This window comes from Ciconia boyciana, chromosome 5 (assembly GCF_034638445.1).
Source record: "Ciconia boyciana chromosome 5, ASM3463844v1, whole genome shotgun sequence".
Lineage (NCBI taxonomy): Eukaryota > Metazoa > Chordata > Aves > Ciconiiformes > Ciconiidae > Ciconia > Ciconia boyciana.
Genome location: NC_132938.1, coordinates 30528968 through 30546406, shown reverse-complemented (window position 1 = coordinate 30546406; position 17439 = coordinate 30528968). Strand labels below are relative to the sequence as shown.

At 39.6% G+C, this 17439-nt stretch overlaps 1 long non-coding RNA gene and 1 other non-coding gene across 3 annotated transcripts; both read right to left on the bottom strand.

Moving 5' to 3' along the window:
* Nucleotides 1-8400: 8400 nt before the first annotated feature.
* Nucleotides 8401-14192, bottom strand: LOC140652372 (uncharacterized). 2 transcript variants are annotated; one of them, XR_012042752.1, is made up of 6 exons: nucleotides 14178-14192; nucleotides 11065-12202; nucleotides 10542-10764; nucleotides 9629-9740; nucleotides 9125-9208; nucleotides 8401-8688 (listed from the first exon to the last, which is right to left on the bottom strand). It is a non-coding gene; the product is annotated as an uncharacterized lncRNA (long non-coding RNA). The 2 variants fall into 2 exon arrangements; XR_012042751.1 differs by lacking the exons at nucleotides 11065-12202; nucleotides 14178-14192 and having other exon boundaries at nucleotides 10542-11018.
* On the bottom strand, nucleotides 9347-9464 carry LOC140652578 (small nucleolar RNA SNORA26). Its single transcript, XR_012042863.1, has one exon. It is a non-coding gene; the product is annotated as a small nucleolar RNA SNORA26 (small nucleolar RNA).
* Nucleotides 14193-17439: the final 3247 nt, after the last annotated feature.

The window sequence follows — 17439 nt, the reverse complement described above, 5'->3', positions numbered from 1 at the left end:
TCAAAGACGAGTTCAGATTAACGGCATGAGGATTAGCAAGAAATGGTATAAATAACCCAACTTTATATAAACCCAAATCTTCAGACTGTGCCAGGGCTCCTGGTAGCACAGCACAGAGCAGGAATGGTCAGGTGAGCCACCGAGATAAGAAAGAGGCAAGACTTGAGGACAGGACCTCAAATCATTTTGGACATTAGGTTATGAATAGCAGCCTCGGAAAGATAACTAAGGCTTGTAGAGAGGAGTGGGGGGGCTGACTCTCTGCTGCAGTAAACAAGCATGGTTTCATTGAATTTCAGCGAAACTGTCTGAAGACCTACCCTACATTGTGCTAGCATGCTTGTCACCCACCATACTGATTTACAGGTCCTAGTGACCTCCAACTAAGTTTGCATACCTCATTTCTGGAAGTTTTAAAGCTACCTAGATTCAAGCAGCCTTTTCAAATACTAATTGATAGGTCTCAAGCCAGAGAGAGCTGAGAGAGCAGCTCTTCCATCACGCTACAGTTTACATGGAATGACATCTCTACTTAATAAAAAATGCAACGATTTTCTAAAAAAACATTCAACAATGGTAGTACCCTATCTGTATTTTGTTCCTCATAAATCAAGTTCTGTCCAAGGGTTACATGGGAGCTGTTACTAACTACATAACAAATGCTGTATCTGCTTACAGTTCCTGAAGTGACAGCAGCACTGTAACTCCCAGTGTTGTGAAGCAGTTTGAGATACATGGGATATTTAAGAGGGTATATAGTATAGCCACTATTTCTCTCTACCTTTTTATTTCATATCCAAACCCTGTAACCAAATACGGAGAGAGAGCACTCATCCGATAGCTGAAGCTGCATTCAGTTAACAGTCATAATTTTAGTCAAAAAGGAAAATCATCAGCCCCTGTCTAATGGCATAAATACAGATACTCAAGTTCTCCATGTTTTATGATGAATTCTTGTCACACTTTCTTTTTCCTAGCAATTTCCAAAGAAAATGAACAAATAGTTCAAGGAAAGAGTTTATAAAAATTGTGGACTACACAGTATACAGTGTATAAGCCAGCTGGTGCTAAGTTCATTATGGAATTATGACAATGGCAGTAATTTTTGTCTTCCTGCTCAGCTCTAAAATATGCTGCCTGTAGGCATGCAAGAAAGAAAAATAAACATTTTTGTCATTTTTAAATATCAGCTTAATGCTGTCTGAAATTGTAAGTATTAATCAGTTACACAGATAGCTACAAGGCAGAGCTAATATTTTTCCATATCTTAAACTTGTGTGTTTTGTTGGGCCTGTCTAATTTTGTAATTATTTCAGATCACACACACGTGTCCCATAGCGTTTATTAAAAGCAGCTGCTTCTCTGTATTCTGTCAGTGTAAGATGTTTTTTTGTTAAGCATTTCTGAGAAACAGTAACAACAAAACTCAAATACTATAATAAATCTATTGAGTGTTCATAAATTGATTGAAGGGAGGAAGCCCCAAGAGGAGTGACAATGATGGCTACTGCAGAGGAAGATTGCAGCCTGAGGAGCCTGGGAAGAACGTGGCAATCTGAGGAACTTGGTGTAGAGCTTAATAGGACCAACCTACAGAAGTACCTTGAGATCTTCCTTCTGCTTCGACTCATGGTAAATTAACACACTGCAAGGTCTTGTATCATGTCAGGTGAGAACAGATGAAATACTTACTGTGAATCAAAACAGATACAGCAATAAAACATAGGTCTGGAAGAAAACACAGAGGTACAGTACCCCAGTAGCAGTAAAAAAAAAAAGTCACCCTGTTACTTATTTGTAGAATTCATTTCCTTTAACTAAGACTTGGTAAAACAATGCTGGAGAGGAGCCACAGCAGTTGGAACCATCATTTCCCAGCTCAGACCAAGAGGGCAGATGACACCTATCTCAGATCAGCGAGACTTGTCCGCCTTAACATGACGCAGGTGGGAATCAGACTGCATTGCTATTACATCTGCAACACTATGAAGGAGAAATTACCTACAGTTAAAGTACCTAAATCTGGAGTGCTCTCCCTACAAAAAAAAGGATATGAAAATACTGACACGGCAGCATCTTTTTGTGCAAGGCCAGAAATGATTCATGCCCTGCCATCAACAATATACAAATGAGGAGTAGCAGACAACTGAAGGGATTGCAGCTGATATGCAGTTCCAATAAACATACTTATTATGCAGTATAAGAAGCAGCAATAGCTTGAATCTGGGACAGACTTAATGTCATCTTACAGTTCTTGGGGTTGCTTTTTAATAATATTCACATTACTGTTACTATAAAAACACATCATAGAGTTAAAACATTTTTATTGCGCATATATGAGTTCTATCATTATACCTTTTTTTCTTTTTCCAGCTTTTCTTGATAGCAGGAGTATGTCTAGATGAAAATCCCAGGTTTCGTATAGAGCAGCAGAAGAGATTTTTTGCTGTCTTTTTTATTTTCTACTTATTTATTTTTATCTTTTTTTTTTTTCCTTTGATACCACACAATAGAGGACAGAAAGGCCATAATCTATCTACAACTTGAAACAGCAGCAGCACAGTCTAAAACAGAAGTTTTGAGGCAACCCATGGGTATCTGGAAAAAAAATCATGGTATGTCACAGCATACCAGCAACTCTAAAAAGCTTGTGCCATTCTGGACCTGAAATCAGTATCTTGAGTCTGGGTATGTGGGAGAGAACACATTATTTCTGGAAACAGACTGCATCCTTCTGTATGCTTTACTTGGCTTTATTCCCTTCTGGTTAATTTACCAATAAAGTATGTTGTATGTATTTTATGTTTACACTTCAGAGGGAAAAAAAAAATGAAGTAATGAGCCTAATAGGATCCATTACTAAAATCCCAAGAACATTACAGTTAGCAATCATTTCAAGTAGCTTGCAAAGAATTTTTTCTATAGACCTGCTATTTATTTTCTTTCACTTTCCAAATTACATGGGATAATTTTTTAAGGCATAGATCATGATATAGCCAAACAGAAGCTGACATTTCATCTTCCTACATCATCTGTAATAAGACTCAATGGCAGAAGCACTACTAAAACCTAAGCTAAATTCCTTTATACAAATTACCTTCATGTAATGCCTTCACTTATCAAGAGAAAGTCTGAAAACACTCTGAATCATAGGCCACATACCACCTCTGCTTTGGTGTGCAATATACCACTGAGAAGGAAATAAAATGACCTTAAATAAAACAACATTAGACAAACTAGGGATCTGCATGACCTATTGTCTCCAAACCCAGGCAGTGCTAAAAGCAGGAACTCCCAGCATTTTTTCATCCCCTGTTTTTGTGCACACTGCTTTTCCTAAGACTCTGCCTATTTCCAATTACTCCTGCCCATGATTTTACTAAAGTATATGTAAGCTCAAATACATTTATTAGAATGCATTGTTAATTAAATTTACTTTGTGTCTGACAGTAAACACATACAATACAACCTGAAGATGGCAAGTCATTGTTGTCAGCTTCTATACTTTTTCTAAATCTGAGAGAGTATGAATGTTTTCAGTATTACAGTGTTCAGTATTTATGCATTGAGTCAAAGCTGTAGAACTTAAATATCAAAGCATGTGAGGAAATCTCTGATCTTTATATCAAAGTCCACTGAACAGAAAAGACCCTCTTTGCAGCAATGAATGTCAGTGAAGGTCATGGAGCTTTCACCTTTATTTAGATAAGCAAAAGTATTGATGTGTAGAAAAATCCAATGAGAGTTGCATCTGAAACCAAATGTAGAAAGTTTTAAGAAAATGTGTTCTATATAGATCTGATATCTAATGACCATAAAAAGAGGATTTTTCCATCTCATAAACTGTAGTTTTGTAAGAAGTGTCTGCCTGCATTGATCCAAATCAGAGTACATAAGAGGCACACTCATTGTTTCTTAAGTACAAGCGTATTCAGTCTATATTCTCACCCTACTGCTATTTTGCTCTTTGCGTGAACTCAAGAAACTTGAATACGACTGTAAAGTTACGCGAAGGCATGAGGAAAAATAAGGAAGATGCAGGCAACTAACCATCGACTCAAAAGAAGAGCTAGGACAAGTAGCCATTACTTGAGTATTGCCTCCAAGCTTCCCACTGAAGATCCATAAGTATGATTTATTAATGTAAGGCCATAGAGAGTCATAAACCTAACTCTATGATGAATCAATACCCGCATCCAAACTTTAGATTCTTAAAAACAAAGCAGTACAAACCCTGGAGATCATAAATCTGTGTTACTAAGTAGAAGTCGTCACACAAATTCTGATATTGCCAAGCTCCTCAGAACTAAAACTCTTGGGGAGTACCAGACTTTCAAGGTGGTACCCCAACTGTTCCCAATCCAAAAAAAGGGAAGAATAAGCATTTTTGTGTCTTGCCAGACCCTTGCGCAGAACACAAAACAATGTTGTTGCATGTAGCCCTGTGTTACAGAAAACAGTCCAGGGCTTAGCCCATGTTACTCCCGAAGTACATTTCATTCTTCAGCTTTTTTATCTGTATTTCCTTTGATCATTGAGTCTCAACAGTTGTAACAACTTACTAAAAGGAAATGAAGTAGGAAATATCATGCTTTTCAACTGTCTGCTACAACACAGAATAAATACATACATATGAAAATATTCCCATTTCTGTCTAGCGGTCTTCAGTCTTGCTGAACAAATTTAACATTCTTGTGGATTTAGTCAATGAAAAGCCAAAGCAGCATTCCTAAATTAGCAATCAATAGCCAGAATAAACAGAAATGTACAGATTAAAAGCTATATTATAGCTTTCCTCCAGCTTTATTTCCCCCAAAACTCTCATATGATCCCTGTTGTATAATCCCTGTTATGTAAACCATACATACAAAAATTTATGAAATGACAGAATTTGGCTTAATGTCATTTAGCCTGTAACAAGGCTAGTTAATACAAATCTGTGATGGTCTAAGCCAACTAGTTAGCCCTTGACTAGTCTCCAGCAAACCTGGCTATTTTTCTTCCATTAGTCTTCACTTTTCCGATGAGTAATAAAAGGGAAAACTGCAATGTTATAACTTCATTTAGAGGATAGCATTCATACCAACCAGCTCTCTCTTAGTGAACTGCACAGCCTCAAGTATACAGTCCCACAGGGTGGTGGTCAGGGTGAATGAGCTAATTTACAACAATAAAGTTATCAGATTTAGACTTACTTCATATTCCTAGACTAATACTAATCCCTTTTTTTTGCTTCACTATTTTAACATATCATTAAATTAATTAGGTGAATGATGCCTGAACTGACATATTTATATTCCAAAAAGCCTGAAGATGGAATAGAAACAAGTCAAAGTTAATTGATAAGAGATTTCTTATTATAACTACTCATGAGAAGTCATAGAACAGAGTACGCTCAAGTGACTTATCTTTCCAACCAGTTTCTTCAAAATGAGCCTTCAGCATAGAATAACGGCCCCAACTGAGTGATAACATAGAGTCAAATGTAAAAAGTCATAAGCCTTATAAACACATGAGATAATTTGATAGTTCTTTAGTTTAAAATACAAACTCTACTTTGATTTTCTATTAAACCAGTTCTACTGAAAAAGCTCTTCCCATTTTTAAAGAATAGTGCCTTAAGATTGCCTAGTTACCTGAAGAACAAGGTAGGTGAAACGTTAAATATTCACCATAGAGTCTCAGGTATACTTTTCTTTCACTCTTGCTCTCTCTCCAGATGTACTAGAACCAGTAAACTGAATCCATTTATGCTGTGTGAAACCAGACTCGTAGATCATGTTTAGAATGGATTCCCTCTCTCTTCATCAGCCTTTCTGGCCAGATGTTTCAGAAGGACAGAACCGCAAAGACTGGACTTTGCATGCAACATCATCACTTAGTGGCACACGGGTGTTTCATTAATAGCTACAGCAAATTAGAACTTCACTAACACTGCAATTTTATTGGGAAACTTGTATAACATACTGCCAGTATACAGTATAAGTGTGTAAGCCACTAATGTGAAAAAGCTTATCTTCTGCAACAGAAAGACTGATAGGAAACAAAACTTCAGCTGTCAGCAACGGAAAGTACATCCTAAAATGTTTTTATATTTAACTTCTTGGAATTTAAGGCAAATTTCTCCCTTTAAGAAAGGGAAAAAAAGGAAGAAAGCCATGAGCAATGAAACTACTTGAAAGTACTAGTTAAAAAGGGCGCAGTATAGCTAAACAGATAAAATGTTGCTTAAAAGACAAGTTTTAATCAGTCTCACGGGCAAATTAAACCACACAAAAATCACAGCACTTTCAAACTGTGAATGTGCTCCACAGTGAAGCTGTATCTTTCTGTAACTGCAAGTCATGCCAAAACAAAAAAAAAAGTAAAAATTAATAACCCACTTTAAATCTGAAGCAGCAGAAATGCTTAAGGACCAGTATGATAAAAGAACATTAAAATCTCTTCAAGCCGGTCAGAAGCAGGCAGCCTGCAAAACAGTTTGCAAGCCCAAGAAATGAACAAGTATGAAAGGAACCTTTGAGAATTTGAAGTCTACATCACAAAAGCCAAATGAATGATTTGTCTGGGATAGAAACTACTTTCCCCAAGTTTTTAAAAACTAGGGATGAATGAACAAGGACCTGCTTGAAACATTTTAGAACAAATATGTGAATCAGGACCAAGTCATTAGGATTTAATGGCACTTTTTATCACCAACTGCACAGCATGAAGTTGAAGAGTAGTAATGCCTCAAAAACCCTAAACAAGTCTCTGAAGGAGTCAGCACCTCAGCTCAGAGGATGACTCAAAGGAACACAGTTTATTTTTGAAAAGTCTTCACATAGGTCCTTCAAGGGCACAGTAGCTACCATGAAATAGAAGGGACCCTTAGTGTACTCCTAAACCATTAATCGTTTCTCCAGAAAGGAGAGGACAAATAGCTAGTTTTCATAAGTGAAAAGATTTCAAAGCTCTGTTTTCAGCACCAGTTGATGTGAAAAAAGCAGAATACTCAAAGCTAACCATGACTGCAGACTCCAAAAGATCTTGATTCTGAATTTAATGCCATTTATTGCATGACTAATGAATCTGGGAAGGAAAACTCCAACCCTAATTCTAAGATAGCTTCTACTCCCTTCAGAAAGTTCCGGAAGTGTAGAAAGCTCACTGAAAACATCAGCCCAAGCTGCCAAATGGAAACAAACTTACTACTTAAGGAAAACAGGAGGCAGCTTTTAGAAATTACCTATGCTGAATACCATCAACTAGTGTTGAACCTAAGAGAAGCAAGATTTAGAAAACCTGTACAGGGCAGCATGGATCAGATATGAAACCACACATAAGGCAAGACTGAATAGACTAAACTTAACCCTTGAGCATGACTGCAGAGTAGGGAGGTCTATAAAATAACTGTCAAGGCTTGCAGGAAAATGATTGTTTCTCATAACAGGAACTAGACAGTTGCTAGATTTAATATAAAGTACTTTTGTATACCCTTCAAATTTAGTTTTAGCTTTTATTAAAACACAAATCCAGAGGAAAAGAAACACTTAAGTAAGCCTAGCAGGCTACAAATAGAACAGATCACTACTCACCCCATTTAGCAGATGTTTAAGCACAGATAACTAGAAACGCTTCCTGGCTAGATGGAGGTTAAATCTGATGAAGTATATGTAAGAAAAAGCTTGGTCCTAAATCCACACTAATTCACTTTCCTGTGTAGGCTGTGCAGAGTTCCTGGCAGTTACTTCTAACTATTTTATATTCTTGTTTGTGCATTCCAAGGAAGCATTGGCTAGTAATAGGATGCACATAAATCACTTCATGTTAAGACCTACTACTGAGGAATAAATTTTTAATATCTACTTAGATATAAGCAACTGAAAAGCACATACAAGCTTTCAATTGCTCAACAATATTGACCTTGCTCTTCAAGGATGCCTTGAAGGGTTTCCCTTCAAGGGTTTTTTGTTTTGGTTTTTTTTTTGTTTGGGGTTTGTTTGTTTGTGGGTTGTTTGTTTTTTACATAGAATATTGCAACATTTTCCTTTTTGTTTATTTGAAATAGGCAGGTAATGGGATTCTTGCTAAGGATGTAATAGTACTTGTTCTTTAAAGTTTGAGACAATCTTTCAAGTAGTTAGAGAACAGAGAAATAACACATACAGCATAATGAAATAACTTAAGTTGGCCAGTTGATCTTAAAGTGCTTCTGCATTCTAAAAAACTTCAGGAAACCAATGACCAGACATTGAGAATAAAAGATAAAGAGGGACATTTTCAATGGATTTGTAAGTTAAAGATTAAATTTGCCCATGACAGAATGTTTCTGCAAGACAATATAAAAGTATTCACATCCATCAAACAAAGCCTTCATACAGGAAGTACCTAGATGAGAAAACTTCAGAACACACAAACTTCTGGTGGCATTCTCATGTTTTATTTCAATCAATCCACAGACATAGAAATAAATTATAGCAGTTTTTGTTATGAAACCTCAGTTTCAACAAACAGCAAGGTTCCTGTTTAAACACGATCATTGAAGATGTGTAGTTTTAGCCATTGCTTGCCTCAATTTCACTTTCAAGACAATACGTTACAGGCGACAACTGGAGTCATCTAATGAATTCATAAATCAGCCACTCATCAAATCATAAGGTGATGTTTAATATCAGTTCCAACCCCTTGCACATGCTGGTTTCCTCCCTGTAAAAGAAGTTTTATTTAATTTGCAGTTGGTATCACACACACAAGCGGTAACTGTCCTAAGGTTGAGCTGTATGAACATGCCACTAACCCTTAAGTCAGAGCCATTTCTCAATACAAATTTCTTCATTTGTACAGGACAGGATTTTCCTTTCCCATATCATTAGTATGGATTCCAATCCAGAGGACCAGCCAGACTGGAATAAATTGATCCATTAACTATTGTGACTATAAGCTTTCCTCAGATTTTTTCCAACTTAGATTGGCTAAATCTATATAGAGTTCTAAGTTTCCACACAGGTTTCCACTAGTCCAAACTAATTTTGGTTTTGGTTTTTTTTCCTTTTAGTTTTCAGGTAAAGAATAACTTAAACTTCTTTAGATACAGAAGACAATCCAACCACTAACATCTGACAATCCTTTTTACACTACATACCTGGAGACCAATCCATTTACAAGGAACTCTTTCCACTCAAGATATTTCACATGGGTTCATGAAGCATCAACACGCTTGAGAAACCTGGAAAATAAGATTTACATGAAACTGATATTAAGACTCAGGCAACATAATCAGATGATAGTTCAAAGCCTACCTAAAAGCTATTTTGAATGCAATAGAGTTGATTTGGTAACTTCCCAAAGTTCAATAGTTTCATGAATGTGTTTCTCTCAGCATGCTCCAAAGAAGAGTTTCAACCTCACCTCTGGGTTTGAGAGAGAACTTCTATACCCCTCTGTGTTGGCCACTTAAGACACTGCCAGACTTAAGAGGGCAAAGCATAAAAGGGGAGTAGGTTATAGCACCCATTTTTTCTTATTAACTAAGATGATCTGAACTTACCATTTACTCAAAAGAGGTATTAACATTTACTTGAAATTTGTGAATTATCAAAAAGATTTAAAACCATCCGCAACTGTAATTACACTAGAGCACACTTACATTCTAGCAGAAGGTCTTATTCATTTCTAAGAAGTCCTGAGCATTGGTTCTAATTTAGGTGTGATCATCCATGTCTAGAATATTTCAAACATGAAGTTGCTAAGTGGGACCCCTAAAGAGCACAAAAAAAGACAAAATTAAATTATAACTTATATTACATCTTATTACAGACCTTCTTAAAGCCATGTTCTACAAAGCTGCAGAAGTCTTTTACAAAAAGTTCCTTATCAAGACCTAGAGCAAAAGGTAGTAAATGGTTCATTCTTTTGAAAATATTATTTTCTAATCAGCCCATTTAAACCACATCGAACTAACATCTTTTAAAACATACTGATAATCAGAAACAATGGAAAGTTTATTAAGCCTAAATTGCTTTTAGTGTTGACACTAGCCTGAAGTAAGCTGTAGATTTTTAGAGTTAACAGACTGACCTTTACCAGACAATTGATTGCTACCTTGTGCCTACTTACATATACCTTGTAACAAATTATGCAGAACTCAACCAAGAGACAAAGGTCACTGTTACAGACATACTAGAAGACTGGGCCGAAAGCCTTTGCAATCAGTGACTTTTCCCTGTTTGAAGTTAAGTCCATTTGAACTTAAGTGCCTACAGCATTCAGTACCCTAAACACTGCAGGTGTAGTTTTCTTGATATAGCCTATGAAAAAGAAACCACTACACTGAATCAGATTTAAGGTCTGTGCAGCACAATACCTATAATTTAGAGAATAGCAGAAGGGTACAAATGTACACAAAAACTTCTTTGTCTCACGGCGATACACACCAGTACCCTCAGATATGGGTTTGGCTTTAAGTCTCAGGATTCAAAGCCCTCCGTTTCTGAAGCCCAAAGCCTTATCTAACCAGCCCTAGGCTGCGAGACGTGCGACGAAGTCAGCGTGCCCCTTACCTATAGGCGTTCAAAGGCACGACTCCAGATCCCCAGCGCTTCCCGCTGGTGAGGCCTACCGTGCTTTGGCTCCCGCCCACGCCGGGAGCAGCCGAGCGCGGCAGGCCAGCGGACAAAGACTTCGGGGGCATCTGAAGGCCTTGCCGGTGCCCTGGGACACTTTCTGCCGCCTTCCTCCCCGCCGGGCGGCCGCCACGGGGGTGCGTGCGGCCCCCGCCACACGCTGCGGAGGGAGAGAGAAGTCAGCCCGGAGCAGCGAGGAGGGCCGGGGAGGGGGAAGGGAGGGGGACCGCTTGTGCCTCACGACAGGATGCAGGGCGGAGGGGACGGCTCCGCACTGGGTTTCTGTGAGGGAAAGGTGCTCTATCCCCCTGTGTTGACTCCTCGGACCACCGCCAGGCTCCGAGAGGGCAAGATGTGAAGGGAAGACCCCAGTAAGCACCGCCCGATCCCCCCGCCTCAACCCCACGCCGGTCTATTAGGAGCCCGGGGCTCCCCGTGGGACCAGCCACGGCCGCCTTACCGCAGCGACGGCCGGCAGGGCAAGAGGAAGGGCGGCGCCTCCCGGGGCCTTAAATGCCGTCCCGCCGCTCCCGCGAGGCCCCGCGCGCGCCCGCCGCTGCGGGAGGGGGCGGGGCAGGGGGAGCCCGCGGGAAGGGCGCCGCTGTCTATTGGTAGAGCCGGCGCATGTGACCGCCGGGGGCGGGGCGCTGGCGGCAGGGCGCGCGTGCGGCGCCTGTGGCGGCTGGCCCGCGCACCGGAGCGCCGGGCACGCGTTGAGGGGAGAGGCCGCCGTGCTGCGCCTCCCCTCCCGCCCTCCCCCGCGGGGACACGACGTGGGGCTGCCCCTGGAACGGGGGGGACGGCCGGTGCCCCCGGGCCGCTGCGGTCGGGGATGAAGGGGCGGCCTTCCGCCTCAGTGAGAAGCGCCCCGGTTGCTCAGTCGCGCTCCCTGCGGCGGTCAGTCAGGGGCGGACCCGCGGCCTGCGTCATGACGCGGCTTTCGTCTTCGTTGGGACATAATTGTCGATCTCTGACCAGGCCGAACTCTAGGGGCCTGGAGGTCTTTAACACAGAGAAACAAAAGCGTCTTCGGTGTGAAGTAGCAGCTGTGTAGCAGTTTTGACCCACTAAATACTGCTGATCTCTGTCTAAACTCCCATCTAAGCCCTACTTTAGGAGGCTTAGGATCTGTCTAAGGATAGCGAAGTAAGCCTCGAGCCTGCGCTAATACCCTCGCTGACGTTACAGCACATGCAGCTGGCTTTAGAGCACGCCTGGGCTGCAGTTCACAGGGTGGCACGGTGGAACCAGGCCTGTCGTCCTGCGAGTTAGTGTACAACGTGGATGCAAAACACAGCTATTGTTCTACCTCAGCTGAGGTGTGCTGCCTGACTGGGGATACTACTAAGAGGTTTTAGGGTGAGTACAAGCAGGTTAGTATAAACTGGGAATTAGTAATTTGTAGCACAGAGACTTTGAATGTTGCCCAACAAAGCTAGTAGGTAGGAACCACAACGTCTTGGTTCCCGTGGAGCTCTGAATTCAACGTAAGTCCCTTCTTCACAAAGAGGTGGATATATTGCTGATAACTCGTAGCTTCCCGTCTCAGTGAGAAACAGCATGTCTTGGCTCATACTGAGTTGCTACCAGCACAGCACCTGTAAGCATGTGGAAAGAAAATAACAGGTTGGCCCACTATCCCTGAGAGTTTTCTGAGCCACGCATTTAGATTACCCTCAGCACATCTAAACCGATCTAATTCAGCCTGAAACAGTCACAGTTGCAATCAAGGGATAGCTCTAGAAATTGTTTCTTATTGCTTCTAGTTACGCCTTCTGTCTAATTCTTGATACTTGCTTAAAACATTGTTGCAGATATAATCCCCGTGCCAGTAAGTTTATTGTGGGTACATCAGAATTCAAAAGCTGTCTCAGGGCTCTAGGTTAAGTCACTCTCTGGATATGAATTTGTGAGGCATGTAGCTTCAGGTTATTTCAAGTGGGGTTCTCTGCAATGACCATTTTATACAGTTAGACACATAAGTCAGGTAAGTCCTTTCTTGTAATGTAGCCAAAAAGATGAAGTGGCATCCAACCTTTACATTTTTACCACCTGTGCCAGAGGGATGTGTGTGAAGCTCAGTTTCTTCTTTTCCAATACAGAACATAAACTGGCACCTCTGTTAGCACAGCAAGCCACTGATCAGTATCCATCCCAGATGAGCATTTTAATCATTCAGATAAAATCCTACTCCTTTTTCTTCCCCTGCACAAACTTTCTTCTGTCTTCCCCATACAAACTTTGCATTGTTTGCCTTCTCACTGGCTCCATGAAACAAACTTTCTTGTCTGATAGCGGCACAACTTCAAGAGGAGGAATGCAGAGGCGACCTGCCCTGTCTGTCCCTTCCCAAACCTTCCCAACAGAATAAATTACTGTCCTAGCAAGGGTCAGATGTGGATTTGAGCCTCTTTACATGCAGGAAAGGTTCTGTTTCCTGGGCAAGTGCTGTAACCATTGCGTTACTACCTACAAGACTGCAGGCAGATTTACTGTGTCTGTGTTTTGTTGGAGGGAAAAGGCTACCTCTAACTTTTATCTGAACAAACTTCTCAGCTGGGCACTGAGTCTGCCTACAAGCCCAGGTGTCTTGGGGACTTGTAGGAAAGCCCACATTACTGGTGGATCTAAGTACAGCTTGATTTTGAGATGGATCCTGGATCACTAACCAGGAGAGATGCAGGTCTGGTCATGAGCAGAATTTGCGGGAACTTCAGTTATCATGGGAGCTTGACTACTGAACATGAAAATATTTAAGGGGGGGTGGGCGAGTATGGACAGTTATTACAGGAACTACACTTAAGAATCAGATACTTAACATGCTGCCTTTGTTCCACACTGGTCACCTCATGGTGAAGAGCCTTTGGTTCTTTTCAGTGTGAGAGGTTAGCAGGTTCTACACATGCCCAGGAAAAATTGTCAGGCACCTGGTCAACCATGACAGTAGACGTTGTTAGGTCTGTTTACACTGGGCACTTCCACTTTAGGTAGTCATGGAGAATATATGAAGGTCTGCATTTTGAAGTTAGCTAAGTGGCAGCTGAGTGCCCTGGTTATTTTGCAGATTCAGTGTTGAGCTTTTTAAGGAGTCTGTGGTGATCTGAACTCAACTGTTCAAATCTTGAAGAGCGTTGCTGTAACCAGCCAAGTCTCTCTTTGTGGGATGCATGAATTTAATCTCAAAGTCACTGGTCTGATACCTCTCTCCGCTGAAAGACTTCTGAAAAACACTTGTTTAAAAACATCATGTTGGGTTCACCACAATGCATAATTGTTGTTAATGTTTCATTGCAATTTCACTGTCTTTCTCCACACTGATACGAAGGAAAACCAAGCAAGTCAAATCTTGATGTGACCATCAGTCTTCGCAGATGGATGACAGTATCCATCTGCATTAAAAAATTGGCAGGTTTGGGACCTTACAATGTAGCAGCCTATATTTTTTTTTAACTTGATTAAAACTTTGAGATGTTAATGTAATAAAAAAGAAATTTGATTAATTTATGCCACAATTTACATAAAATGAAAAGGCTATTTTTAATTCATGATGAGAATAGACTAAATGCCACTTACAGCCTGTCTGCTGTCAAAATATCCTTTGTGTTTTGTCCTCGGAGTGTATGTTAGTTAAAATTACAGCCTGTAGAATAGAACAAAAATAATAAATAAAGTCTTTGGAGAAGAAGAGGAGGGCAAGCCAGAATTGTTATTTCCTTTCCCGAGGCAGAAATAGCAATACATTTCTGTTAGAAACATAATTTTTCTGTTATTTTTGCTCAGTGAGTCTCTTCTTGTTTGATAAATTACTTTCATGGCTAAAAGTTTTGGTTATCTCTTTCCAGCCAATATGTGTGATTACAACTGAAATAGCACATTTTGTATAGGTAAGAAAAATACCAGTGAAGTTTGCTAGTGAACTTCCTTGCTGAATAAAATACCTGATAAACAGGCCATTCTTCAAGCTTCTACCTTACAGAAATGTGGGAATATTTTCAGTTGAGTAGTGAGTGTCAGGGAAGATTACTATTATGTAAACTGATGAAGCAATATACAGAAGTTATCTTATTGTCACTGTTCAAAGCTCCTAATACAATTTTTTTGAAACACAATTAAGCAGAAGGAAAAAGGCAAGAGTAAGGTATTATGAGATAATCACACCTCTAGGCCATTATCAAGCATCAAACTGACTGTGAAGGCCTAAATAGACTCTTCATAGAATAGACTGTTTAATGGTTATTACTATAGAACTATTAGTCCCTTTTATCTACTCAGTCAGCTTTTGGTGCATTCAACATCAATGTATTTGTATCTGTCTTATTCTGCTGTCCTTGGGCTTTCAAATCTGATGTCTGGCCAAAAAAAAAGAAGTCAGATGCTGTAAATGTATTTTGTTTTCTTCTGTAAAATACCAGTTTCTGAGAAAAAGGAAGAGATGGTATTCCCTCTCTGCCAACTAGTATAATGTTTATATTAGCAAAGATAGGCAAGATTCAGAGATTAATTTAATGTAAAGTTTTATTTTCTGTGCTTCATATTTGGTAGGTGACAGTACGACATGTTAGGATTCTAAAGATAAAGTTTTACCATATTTTAAATCAAGATAAATAATTTCTCAGATAATTTTGAACATGTTGGGTAGGGGTTGCTTTGAAGCTGACTGTCTTAAAGAAGAATAGTGATTCCAAAGTTGGGGGTTTTTTTTAGGCTAAGGGGCCCCCAGGAGACTCCCCACATTTTCTGTGGACTGCCATGAATTTTTCATGGACTACAACTCACTCTTACCTTTAAAATTTCAGGTGTAAATAGAGTGGCTTCCACGGACCTGCTATGAGCCATGCACTACAGCCTCAGTCCATGGACTGCAAGTTGGCTTTTGGCATTGTACTAAAGCTCCCAATCTGTTCTGCAGCGGGGGCCATGGAAAATCCTTAGTCCTCATGCTTGTGTCTACCTATTTGCCATTCTGTTAAAGACATATTGATATTTTTTGTAGAACATAATTTAATGTGAGATACAAAATATAAAAAAAAGTTTGTAAAATTCTAAGCATACATTGTCAGCACTGAAAGTATTTCAGATATCTGAATTCTCTTTTAATTCTTATTATATATTCTCCCATGTTCCAGAAAACCTGACTATTGTTTTAACTGCCTTTTCCATTAAAATGCCCTTTTAATTGCCTGGAATTGTATCCTAAATTTGATTCTGTTCCAAACACTTGTTCAGCAAAACTGACTGATGATTACCCCTTTCTGGACCAGAGTTTATTACAAGAAAAACATAAATGAACCCTCTGTGGAATCTTCTAAGATTTCTGGAGAGGAAATGCAATATCCTCTTTGTAGCACAGAGTGAGCAGATATTCTAGTCCCAGCTTCGCTACTTAACTTTGCTGTGTAACTTTGGACAAGTTGCTAAATTTCTGCTGCCTGTTTTCTTGCTTTGTAAAAGAAGCTAATATTAACTTGCCACCCAATAATCTGACAAGTCTGAGTGATCATTTGCAAAGTACTCTGAGAAAGTCAGATGGAAAATGTTATGGAAGTTCAAACATCTGATAGCCAAAGAGAATATTTACAATAGGTTCTTATTTTATGTAGTGAAATAAAAATGTTCAAGTGTATAACCAGATGAGACCAAGACTGATCTAAGATTAAATGCAGGAGTCATTTTTTGACCTTCCAACAGAAATTATATACGCACTCTTAGGTTATAAATAGTCCTTTGTTTTCCTTCTCTTTGTCTAACACTCAGAAGAAACACAGGGTTAGTTGTTTGTTAAGAAGAGATAGGGCAGTGCTTTAGAGTGGAAACAATTGTTCACTGTTCTTTATTTATACAGTTCCTATAATGTTTGTAACTAGCATTTGTTGCTTTTCTTAGCACTTTTTTATCTTCAAAAAGCTACAGAAATAAACTTTCTAGTCCTGAAAGTGGCAACACCAGAAGAAAACCAAAACACTCGCCAGCCCATTTCAGGTGTGAAAGTTGCTTTCCTCTTTCCCAGTTTGATATGTGACTGAAGAACAAAAAAGCCTGTGCTAAACTATTGTTAAACTGGCACATAAACACTTGTATATTATTTCCTATTTTTATAATGAATCCTCAGAAACAAGACATGAAATGTGCCCACCCTCAAATGGAAGTATTTTTATTACCATTAAGGATAAGGATACTGACTTCTTCACAGAATGATGTGTGTGTGTGTACATATGTGCATATTTCCAAATATGCTTATTTTCAACAGTAGTCATTTCCCTAAACAACCAATAAATGCTTAACTAATAGCAACTTAATTTTGTGTTAAAAAAAATAGTTTAACAAACAGAAACCACCTGATACCTTACCCTGAAGTCAAGTAATTGGCATCAGTGAGAAAGCAAAAGTATGAAAATACCACTTACCTTTTTCTTACTTTTTTGTTTTGCTACTTTGTATGACTTCTCTGGGGTTCGTATGATGGGAATAATGTCCTTGACGTTAAAATATATGTGAGCTAAACGACTTTATTAGTTACCACATTTTGTTTCATTTAAATTTTTCCTTACCTTTCAAAGCCATTCATTTGGTTCATAACTTTTCCCTGAGAGCAAGTACGATTCTCTACAGTAAATTGGAATAAACGGGCTGCAGCAAAGAGTGCACAATTAGGCTTCCGGAATAAATGGGATCTGAGTTTAAAAAACAGCTATAGTGCAGTACTGTCAGTCTCTATAGGCTACTTAGAAATGCACTGGAGACCAATCAGGCCTTGCTTGCTTCAGAACTGAGGCTGGGGGTGGCCGGTCCTGAAATGACGCCTCGGCTTAACTCCCATTTCCCTTGGTTATGTTGA